The sequence below is a fragment of the Choloepus didactylus genome, chromosome 2 (assembly GCF_015220235.1).
Source record: "Choloepus didactylus isolate mChoDid1 chromosome 2, mChoDid1.pri, whole genome shotgun sequence".
Lineage (NCBI taxonomy): Eukaryota > Metazoa > Chordata > Mammalia > Pilosa > Megalonychidae > Choloepus > Choloepus didactylus.
In genome coordinates, this window is record NC_051308.1 from 80,816,892 (window position 1) to 80,828,747 (window position 11,856).

Here is an 11,856-nt window from a genome sequence, read left to right on the forward strand (position 1 = left end):
GGAAAGATTTATAATTACTGATAATTTATAATTACATATCTGGGGAAGGAAACTGGAGACAGGCATAGCAGGGAAAATTTCTTTCTTGATTTCTTTCTTTTAAATCGAATGCACTTCTTTATGGTTTAGATGTTTTAAAAATCACAAACATAACTTTGTAATATTTTCATAAAAACAAAACAAAAGCGTCTGCCAGGTATGGTACCGAGTCAGTGGAGGAGAGGTATCCAATCCTATTACCTTTGAGCAAGTCACTTAATCTTGCTGAAATTTAGTTTCATTACCTATAAAATGGCTATATGATGTACACCCCTCAGGATTAAGTAAGGCCACCATGTGGATGTGCCAAAGCACATTATTGGGAACACAGCAGATGTCTAATAAATGCTTGTTGAATCTGAACCAGTTTCCCTTTCTGTTCACCCTTGTAGGTAAAGCCATTGGCATGTCATCTCTCCTAGCTTTGGTTTCCTTTCTTAGGCCAGGAAAGTTGCTGCAGATGCCACAGCTATTTAAATCAACTGACCTTTCCTGCTAAGGCTCCAGGACATCTCTATCTTAGGCTGGTGATGACTAAAGTTGCTGATGACGAAGGTTACTGGGGCTGTGTTGGGAGGTGGGTCAGGAGTGGGGTCCTGCATTCGTCAGACCCACATGACCTACTGGCTCTCATGCTCTGCAACTTTCTCATGATAGAGATGCCTGGCAGCCAGACTGATGATCTCTGAGGAGATAGAAATAGCAGGGCTCTTGGCTCCATGTCCCATTCTCCTTGGCGTGAAGTCTCTCTCCAGTGTTGCCTTGGCTGCCTCAAGCCCTCTCCTGAGGTTAATGGAGCTTTGTCAAAGGAGCAAGATTGGGATGTCAGGACTTCAAGAAGACCTGATTGAGAGAAACAGACATTCCAAGAATATTTTGTTACCACTTTAAGAGATGTCTTTATCTCGCCTGGTTCCTTCAAGTCTAGTGGCCTCACCAAGGGGTGGCCTGGGGGGCTTTCTCCCCTCACCATAATCATCATCAGCTCTACTCAGCTCTAAGCCCATCCCATAAGCTAAACAAAAACTGTGTGCTCACTCTGGAAATATAGCTTCAAGTCAAATACCCAGCCCTCCCTTTGAACCGTACTGTTGCCAGTCCCTGCTCAGGTATTCCCTGAGAGCCAGGGCTGTATGCTTCCCCATGTTTAGATGTGACCAACAGTCCACAAAGGCTAACTGCTTGCCAAGTTGAGCCAAGTACACTTGCTCTCAGTTATTTTCCTCCTGATTCCCACAACACCTCAGCATGAAGAAGTTACCCTCACTTAATGAAGAAACTGAGGCTCCACATATCCAGTTAAGAGCAGAGCCAGGGTGTGTATTTTTACCGGAAGTGTTTTAAGTCGCGATGTGAGAAGGTAGCTGGAAGATGAAATATTTTATATAGAGATATCTACAAGATAAGGAATGACTTTGGTGAAAAGAAGCCATTGGGTCCTTAAAGAACATAGTAGGAGAATTTAAGGCACCACTGGCAGCGAAGCTGTTGGAAGTGTTTAACATTAGGTCTTCCCAAACATGTGCTTTCCCGTTTTCTTCCTGGCCAGGCTGAACCTTCTCAGCCCCTGTAGGCAGTGGGTCCGTAGTGCCAGTCAAGATGGAAGTGAATCCCTCCCAAACAGGAGTACCTGCTGGCACTGAAAGGTTTGAGAGCCGCCCTCTAGAATGGAATGGATATGTGGTACATCACTCTTTCTGATTAGTGCCCATGCAATCACCAGACAGAATTTAACTGTAGAAGCTGATGTACGGACTCCACTCGGTGAGATCCCCATGAACCAGGATGATTTACATCATGCATCGAAGGTGGTTTTTTGTTGTCTCATGTCTCTTCATGTGGCACTGATGAAGTTAGTAGGCTTCAGCTTCATCTGTAAAATTACATGACAACAGTGCTGAGGATTTTGAAATGCACCATACTACAACATATAACTGAGATCTTAGGAACTCAGTTAAGAAATTTTCTCATCATTAAGAGTAACTGGATTACTGTAGAATGTAATATTACATTCTCGACTATATGAGAGCAACCCCACAAAACTGCCAAAAATTGCTGAAAAAGCAATTCAGGGCTTTCCTACTTATCTGTTACCCAGATTTATTCCTTGGTTTCCACATTATGGATCCAACTTCCACTCAAACCTGAAAGATCAGCACCTGTGATTTCTGAAGAGTCAGCTAAAGATGTGAAACAGTTCTTAACCACTTCAGAACATGATGTTAAATTCACCAAATTATGATTGTACTGTAGATCTATTGGAGTTTCAACCTAATTTGAAAAAAAAAGAAGCACTTAATCTGGTCTTACACAGTGACTCAACAGACTAATTCTGAAAATATAAATAAATAATCAGGGAAAGGAAAACAGCACTTGAAGAGGTCTTGGAGTGTTTCAATCCCAGCAATAATTGTACTGAAAAGAGTTTTCCTTTATCTAAAAAATTGCAAGATAGTTTAAAGGCATCAAATTTTCATACTCTTTATAGAGGAAGATGGACAATAAAACACACTGTTTGTAACAGCCAAACACTGGAAGACATTTGGGCAAAACTCAACCAAATTATCAGGCACAGTGAACTACCATCTTGTAATACAACAATTCAGAGACATTTAGGCCAAATATGGGCTTTCTGTGATATTATATACTATGAATATGTGGGAAATCTTGTTAAAAGAAGATTACCTTTACTAGGAAAATGAATTTATTTGTCCATAAATGTGGTGTTATTTTTAGTGTGTAATGAATTTCACTGATTGTCAAAAAGAATATTGTGAATGAACTGAACATGGACTTGAAATAGTGAGATGAATAAATGTTTTACTGGTTTTTGCATTTTAATGGCTTTTTTTAATTTGAACTTTTCCTAATATAGCCTGTTTGCTCTTAACATTGTGGAAAAATAATTGTGTCATATTGTCTGTATAGTCGGTATCCAAAAAATGAATATGTGTCAGGCAAATTCCTAGCTTTGTCATTTTAACTCAGAAACTTTCTGGATTCTACTTATTAGCAAACTTCTTTAAAATTAATTATGATAATTTATTGTTTAAAGTGAAATCTGAAGGTAAAATATTTCTTTTCCTTTTGTTGTTACTTTTCTAGTGATTGAATTAAATATTCCTATGAATTAAGATAACTAGGTCAAGTTTTGGTGAATGCTCTGAATCTAATTTTACTGTATTTTTTTCTTTATTGTTCTGAAGTATAATGATTTTTTTTCCAAGAAAACTGAAAACAATTCTTATAATTTAAAATCTATTGGGAATGTTACTCAGGTTGCATTAATGTGCAAAGTGGGAGACCAGCCCAGATTCCTATGGATGTTTCCAAAGATACGTGATAGACGACAGTTGTTGTGTTGTTTTGAAACAGTGGTACAAGAAGTATAATGTATCTTTAAAGCTATAGTTTATTTAAAAGGAAAGTGTCAAATGTGGACAAAAGATCAACTTATCTTTATTCTAATACAGGCAGTTTGACCCTAATGACTATTAATGCTGATTTGTAATTGGTTGGTTCTTGGAGTGATTGTAGAATTGATTCTTGTTTCCCTTAAGCAAAATGTTATGAATTGGGTATACAATCACCTCATAAAAATACTGAGTGACTATACAATAAAATAGTTTTTGTAAAAGTGAAAAAAAAAAAAGCAGAATTGGGATTTGAACCCATGTCCTACTCCAGCCTCAGTGCTCTTGTCTCCATATTGCAGTTGCCTTCTATGGGATCTCAGGTGACCAGAGAGAGAGCAGCGTCAAGAGCCTGGTTTCATTCTATATCAATTCCAGCTTTTGGATTGGAGGGGGTGGGAGGTGAAAAAATGCAAGACTGAAATCTTGCATACAGTTACCTGGGGTTCATCACCTCCACCTCCCTAAATGTCCATGAACCCCATGTCGCAACTTCCTGCTGCAGACTAAGAGAAAGGGAGATGAGGCCAGTCCAGCCCTTGAACTCAGCAGAAGCTGTAGATCCTGATCCTCTTTGGCCCACACCTCAGTTCCCTCCAGGTGTCCACAGTTGGCACACAGCAATCCCCACCTCCCTTTCATTCTTCCCCTACTATTCTTATCACCACCAAAGAAAACCGTTTTTCTCACCGGTCTCCATCAGAGCAGGGGAACAAGGAGAGGGTAGTTCTGTTGACACAGAGCTGGAGTTGGTGGTGGTAAAACTGCTAAGAGAAGCAAGGGAGTGCAGACTAATGGTTAAGAGCACAGACTCTTTGGAGCCAGGTTATGTGGGATCAGATCCCTGCTCTGCCCCTTACTCTCTGTGTTTCCTCAGTTACTTAGTTTGTCAGAGTCTCTACCACATAGTACAGGCATCCTATAAGAGTTTGCTTTTATAACCCCCAAGCTGGTGATATGACTTGGGCAATTCTCTCTGATCTTCAGTTTTCTCATTTATAAACTAAGGGAGTTGGATTAGCTGATATCCAAGTTCTTTTCCAACTTTCAAGTTCTAAGCTTCTGACCTCTTTTAGTGACTGGAAAATGTCCTCAAGTTTTTGTCAAGGGCTGGCTCTCTGAGTAGCCAGCTGCTTATGCAGTGAAATTTAAATGATTCCGACATCACTCTTGTCACTTGGCACCTGCCGCTTTAACTTTATGCCTTCAGATGTCACAAATGTTTTGATGTTTAAGATAGTCCAGCTGAAGTTCAAATTCTCTGGGAGATCCTAACTACAAAAAAGATAGAAGGACCCTAAGAGCAAAGCAGAGGCAGCCAGCACCCTGGAAGATGTCATAGTAGAGATGGCATGGTCTGCAGCTTGCTGCAATCTAAAGTCCCTGCTACCACCCTGTGCCTTGACAGGCTTACAGTCCTCCTTTCCTAATTCTGTAAAATTACTGCTGTGTTATTTCTTTCCTTCTCTGTCAGACTTTTAGGAAAAGATGTTCCACTTTCTGGCCAACTGATCACATTCCTATCCTCCTAGCCCCCCTGAAGAACTTGACCCCACTGACTCTTTTGGTTTCAGTGACCTGACCCTCTGGCCTCTTCTGCTCTTCTGTCTCTTCTTGAATTTCAAATAGCCCCTAGCTCTAGCCTAGATGAACTTTGCCAAGCCCAGGGCTAAAGGATGGTCAGGCTCAGGGATTCATATGAGGCAGGAACCTTGGCCCATCTAAAAAGACCAAGATTGCCTTGGGGAAGTGTGACCCCCAAAGAGTTGAGACAGCAAAATTCCTTTTCCATCATGGGATGGAGAACATCTTCTTGACCAAAAGGGGGATGTGAAAAGAAATGAAATAAGCTTTAGTGGCTGAGAGATTCCTAAAGGAGCTGAGAGGTCACTCTGGTGGGCACTCTTATGCACAATATAGACAACGCTTTTTAGGTTCTATGAATTGGAATAGCTAGCAGTAAATACCTGAAACTATCAAATTACAACCCAGAACCCATGAATCTTGAAGACGATTGTATAAAAATGTAGCTTATGAGGGGTGACAATGTGATTGGGAAAGCCATATGGACAACACTCCCCTTTGTCCAGTTTATGGATGGATGAGTAGAAAAATGGGGGAAGGAAAAAAAAAAGGCACCCAGTGTTCTTTTTTACTTTAATTGTTCTTTTTCACTTTAATTTCTATTCTTATTATTTTTGTGTGTATGATAATGAAAATGTTCAAAAATTAATTTTGGTGATGAACGCTCAACTATATAATGTGCATTATATATGTATTCAACGTATATATTGCATTGAATGTATGCTTTGTATGACTGCATGGTATGTGAATATATCTCAGTAAAATTGAATTAAAAAAAATTCCATTTCAAGAGTGGAGGGTGTACCAGTCTTCTCTTCCCTTCTCCCAAGCTCCATTTTCCACTCCCCAACTGTCTCCTTCCCTTGCCTGCTTTCTAAACAAATGTTGAGGGAGTTGCCCAGGCAGGTTCAAAACAAGCAGCTGCCAAGAGCTCCACCCTCTCCTGCCACACTTGCCTGGTGCTATAAGTAGACTAGGATCCGTAGTCCAAAACAATGGCATCAGGTTGCTGATACTCAACCCTCTAGCAGACTGTCCCAGTTGGTGTTTTTTGTTTAAGGAGATCTAGAACCCCATGGATCCCCTTCCACAGTTCCCTGTGTCTTTGAAAGATGAGGCACAGTCTGGTGACTGGGGTGGCTGGGACATGCTCTGGACATTCTGACCCCAGGGGGAACTTGGAGTGGAGCAGCAACTCCTTTCCATTCTCAAAACAAGTCTAGGCTAAGACCTTTCAGGCATCTTTCCCAAGGATGAGCCTCTCTAGACCCTAGTGTATTCATTAGATAATATTTGGCAGCATGGAATGGAAACCGACCATGGGCTTAAGAAAGAAGTTATTTATCTCATGTAACAAGAAGTCAGAAGTAGCAGCCAGGGCTATGCAGTAGCACCAGGATGTCATTCATGTACCAAACCCCTTTATGTTTTTGCCCCACCATCCTTAGTAAGTGGCTATTGTCCTCAGGGTCTAAAGATAGTTTTTGCATCTCTCAGCATCATTTCTGTATTCCAGGCAAGAAGAAAGGATGAATGGTGAAGGGCAAACAGCCCAAGTGGTACTTAACAGGTGAGTCTGCCCCCTTAACAAGCTATCCTGGCAACAACCTCTACTTGCATCTCACTGGTCAGAACATGTCCCCTGGCAGCTGCTACGTGCAATTGAGGCTTTGGTTTTTAACTTAGGGACTTTTGCCACCCAGCATCAAGTCAGGATGAAAAAGAAAGTGAAAATGGACACTTTTTTGGTTGGTTAGCCCCATCTGCAATAACTGGACATCTCCCACAGGACCCTCAACCAAGTTTACCAATAATTCCAAGTTCTGACTGTGCCATTGTGGATCATCTATGCTTTTCTTTTTTCAACAGTGCAGTATAGTAAAGAATCTAGTAGGCACCAGGGTCAGAAACATTTGTGTTCAAATCCCTGTTCTACCACTCACGAGCTTTGTGAGTCACTTCAGCGCCTCAGTTTTCATGCTTATAAAGTCGAGATAATAATTGTTCCTAATTCCTAGGGTTGTTGTCAGGATTAAATGATTTAATGGTAAACAGCCCATGGAACATAATAACTGAACAAATCTTAGCTGTTACTATTTGATTGCTGTACAATCATACAGAATTATATTTTAACAGGTCACATTTAAAAGATTGTGGGCTTCTTGAGCACAGATCCTGACTCCTTCCACCCCCTCCTATGAAAGCAGCTATTTTAACTGTATAAGTAAGACATAAATTAATTTGCCTTGTAAAAATGTGAAACATAACAGAAAAGGCAGTTTAAAGTCCCCCTTGGCCATCTCACCCCTTCACCGTCTCTTTCCCCAATCCCTGAAGGCAAACATTGTTACCAATGTATTGCTTTTCCTCTAGACCTTTTCCCAGACATTTCATACATGTGTATATATGTACCCATGGAAAATATGATGTATTTCTTTTAACTTCACTTGTATCATATTGTATGCATCATCCTTCAACTTCCTTTTTTTTTTAAGAAAAAAAATTCAGCCATATATTTTGGCAATCTGTATGTTATTAGATATAGCTTTCCCAAGTTTTTTTTTTTCTTTTTTTCTTCCAAATTACTTCCTGCTATTTCCTAGTATGGATATGTAATACTATAGTTTATTTAGCCAACTCCCTATTAATTGACACTAAGGTTGTTTCCAACTTGTGCCATTGCAAAATAATGGTGTGAGTACTATCCTTGTACAAATGCCTCTTATGCACATGTAAATATCATAAAATGAAATTTCTGGGTTTTAGAATATAAGCATTTTAAATCTTTAAAGATATTGCCAAATACACCCCCCTCCCGCCCCCACCCCGAGATAGCTGTATCTAAGAATGTGGCTTTTTTTTTTTTTTTTTTGTCTTTCTTTAACTGCAGGTCTATGAGCCTAGCACAAAATGAGCTTGATAAATATTTGTTAAATTGCACAGCCCACCAAGATTTTGTCTGCAGATTGCATAAGAAATTTGCTACATCTGGAGGCCTCCCTAGACTGTTTTCTATGTTAGAAAATTCTTCCCATTGAGTCTAACGCTCTCTCCCTCTAACATTACACTTTGGTCCTTTTCCTTTTTTACTCCTTAGAACCAGAAAACAAATCTAATTCCTATTTCACATACTGTGCCTGGCTTGAAATGGACTGAAATTCCTGCCTCCTCCCCCACCACCCTTATCTTTAATCTTTTAGGGTTTTTGTGAAGATAAATGAGATAATCCTTTAGAAGCAGTATGAGTTCTTTTCAAGGCTGGGGCATAAGTATGGCAACAACATGTTCCAATTTTTTTTAGGACAGATGAGTTTCTATGAGATGCTTTCTTTATTATTATGTTTTGAATATGTAGTACATTCATATGTTTCCAAAATTTAAAAAGGTATACATAGAAATGTCTTGCTCCCACCTCTATATTTTCAGTTTCTGACTTCTCTATCCATGCCCCAGATACCCACTTTAATTTCTTGAGAATCCTCCCATAATTTCTCTAAGTACTTGTGTATATGAAAATCAATTTTTATGCTCCCCCAACCATGCCCCCCATTCATCTGCTCTTTGCTTCTTTCTACTAACATTATATCTTGAAGTTTTTTCCATATGAGAGCATAGTAAACTTTCTCATTTTGCCAATTATTGCATTTTACTTTTTTTTAATTATGGAAAATTTAAAACTTAGTATATAGGAAAATTAAGCCCCATGTAACTACCACCCAGCTTCAACAATTATCAACAATTTGCCAATTTTTAATTATATTCTCTTCTTCTACTTTAAACATTTTCACTATAATATTTTAAAGCAAATCCCTGATAGAATACCATTTTATAAAAAATATTTCCATATGCATTTTTCTTTATTATTTTTAACAGATATATACAAGTACTCATATATTGAATATGTACCACAATTTATTTAACCAGTCCTCTATTGATGAGTATTTAAATTGCTTCCATAGTATAATTCTTTTTAATAAAGGAGAATTGTTAAATTTGTGTGTATATAGGTATAGATATGCACACATATATATATGCATGTACTGTAATTTTTTATAATTTAAAAATTTCATATAAATAAACTCACTAATTAGAAATGGAAATACTGTGTCAGCCCATGGCTTCAATTTGGAGTTCATAAACTAAGGACTGCAGGATCTGGGCAGCAGCCGTGGAGGTTGCAGCCTGGGAGGCCACTGGCAGTCTCATTCATGTTTATTTGTTTGTTTGTTTTTAAATTTCAGTTTTATTGAGATATATTCACATACCATACAATCAGTCCCATTCCTTTTGCTCTTCTCAGATTCCTGGAGGAGTTTTGCTTTCAAGTACCTGCTTATATTAATATTCTTTTTCACATTTTCATATTTAGGAAATCTGTCAGTTGTCTGAATCCCATCATCTCTCTTTTCAAGGCCTTTTTCAGCTTACTGAGACTTCTTCACTCTAGGGTTTCTCAACCTCAGCACCACTAAATTCTGGGATGGATAATTCTTTGCTCTGGGCGGCACTGAAGGAGGTTTATCAGTATCCCTGGTTTCTATCCTAGATGCTAGCAGCACCCCCCATCCCCCCTGTTGTGACAGTAAAAGACCTCTGCAGACTTTCCCAGATGTCTCCTGGGGAGCAATCTCCCCCACTTTGAGAACTACTGCTCAGACTTACAGCAAAAGAAGAACAAATGGGTAGGATGGCATGTAGCAGACAGAAACACCTCCTTTTCTATGAGCTAATATGCAATAAAGAACAATCGGCCTGAATTGTGCTTCTGTTTCCTTTTCCATTACAGAGCCATTGCTTGTTGTTTTAGTTAACCAAGAAGTTCTCACTTACTGGTTTAAACTAGGTTAGAGATTGGAGGTAGAGGCAGAAGGCTAATGAATGAATTTGCGAATTTTTCTAGTCAATGCCCTTGGTTGATGTTTCTTAGCAGTGACCTATCTCAAGAACTGTTTGTCTTTTTACCTTTGATACAATCAAACCGTGTGTATTTATTTTGTGATTCAGAGCCTTGTTTTCCATTAAATGTCTCAAAGTGAATTTTACGAAGTTGAAACACTTTTTTATTGTGACTTGAATTTGTATCCAAGTCTTGATGAATTTCTGTGTCAAGAGTTCTGTTTCTGTCTCCATGTCTCTTAGAATTTGTATTTCGTTTTAGAATTGGCCGCTGACTGCAGATGAGGAAGTGGAAGAGGAGTGTGGAGGTGTCTCCTATATCATCCTTTTTGAGAAACAACTTGTTCTTCTTTGCAGAGGGAAGAACTGAACAGAATTTTCCCAACCTAGAATATAAACCTGTTGTCAGATGCCTAGAAATCGTGCTTAGCTGTCAAGGACCAGTTCACTTGCCCCTCTTCTCTGACGCTTCTGAACCTGCTAAGCAAAATGGTCTCTTTCACTCCTTTTGTTCCTACGGCTTTTTATAACTCTGCCTGGCATCATGGTTATTTGAGGACACATGTCTGCCTTTAGCCTGGCTCCTCCATTTGACTGTGAGCCCCTTAAGGACACAAACTCATTTACAGGTATCCCTGTAATCCCCAGCACCTGTCATGGCACTCGACATATACTAGCTGCTAAATAAAGGTCGGTTTACTTTGAAATGTTTGCATAATTGAACCCTGCCTCTCAGATCTTCTTACTGCTTGGGAAGTAGTTAAGGTTCAGTTTGTCTGTTGGTGTTTTGAGTTCGTGCCTTTGGAGTAGTCCTTCTATGCCCAGAGATCATTGTCATGGTGTTACATTCAATGAAAGGTAAATTTATCATCCTCACTAAAAATAAGTGCCTCTTATGCACCCGAGTGGTATGCATATTTCATTCAATATTTTGTAATACACAGCAAGGTCGGCATTATAGCCATTTCTCAAATGAGTCAGAAAGCTGAAGCTCAGAGAGGTTGAGTAACTTACCCAAGCTCACCCGGCTAAAACATAGGGAAGCTAAAGTCAAACTCAGGTCTCTGATTTCAAAAGATCGGCTCTTTCCACTGTGTCATTCTACTGCGTCATACTCGAGTCTCTGGGGGAGCTCCCTCCTGTGTGGAGTAAAAGCTTTGGTCAAAGACATTTTTATTTTCTTCCCCAACAAGGGCATTCAAAACCTCTGTGCTCTCTTAGATTCTCCTCCCCAGGACAGTGTCTCTCACCTGCCAGGGATGGGACGACATGCCTGGAGAATTCATTTGTGCATAGTAATACAGGGACCCACTGGAGGGGTTACTGAGGTAGCAAGAACCCTCTGGTATGTTTCAGTCTCATTTCTTCCTGTCGGGTCGGTTATGGCTCTGGTGTTGTGGAAGGACAGGCACCGGCAATTTGGGAGGGAGTGCCTGAGGCAAAACGAGCAGAAGCTGAGGTGGGGCAGGCAGGGAGAACATCAAAGCCCTAGCCAGGCCTTTTTCATGCTGATTCCTGAGTAACCTCTTGAGCAATTATTTCTGTAGTTTTTTCCACTCAGTTACTACTGATCTGTCTTAGATAAGGTGACTATGCAATTTACTGTCCGAACTAAGACAAGTTTGAGAGTAAAAGAAGGAACTATAAATAATTATACTGGGACATCGGGCACCAACCCAAATTCTGGGCAAAGCAGGATGCATGGTCCCTCTTCTGGTTTGCTAATGCTTTCCTTTATGCAAAATGCCAGAAATGGATTGGCTTTTATAAAGGGATTTATTTGGTTACAAAATTACAGTCTTAAGGCCATAAAAGTGTCCAAGCTATGGCGTCAACAAGTATACCTTCACCAAAGAAAGGCCAATGGCGTCTGGAAAATGTCTGTCAGCTGGGAAGGCATCTGCTGATCCCAAGTTGTGTTCCA

At 39.8% G+C, this 11,856-nt stretch overlaps 1 pseudogene; it reads left to right on the forward strand.

Annotated features, from left to right (window-relative positions):
• Window positions 1-1,638: 1,638 nt before the first annotated feature.
• Window positions 1,639-2,782, forward strand: LOC119512091 (annotated as a pseudogene).
• Window positions 2,783-11,856: the final 9,074 nt, after the last annotated feature.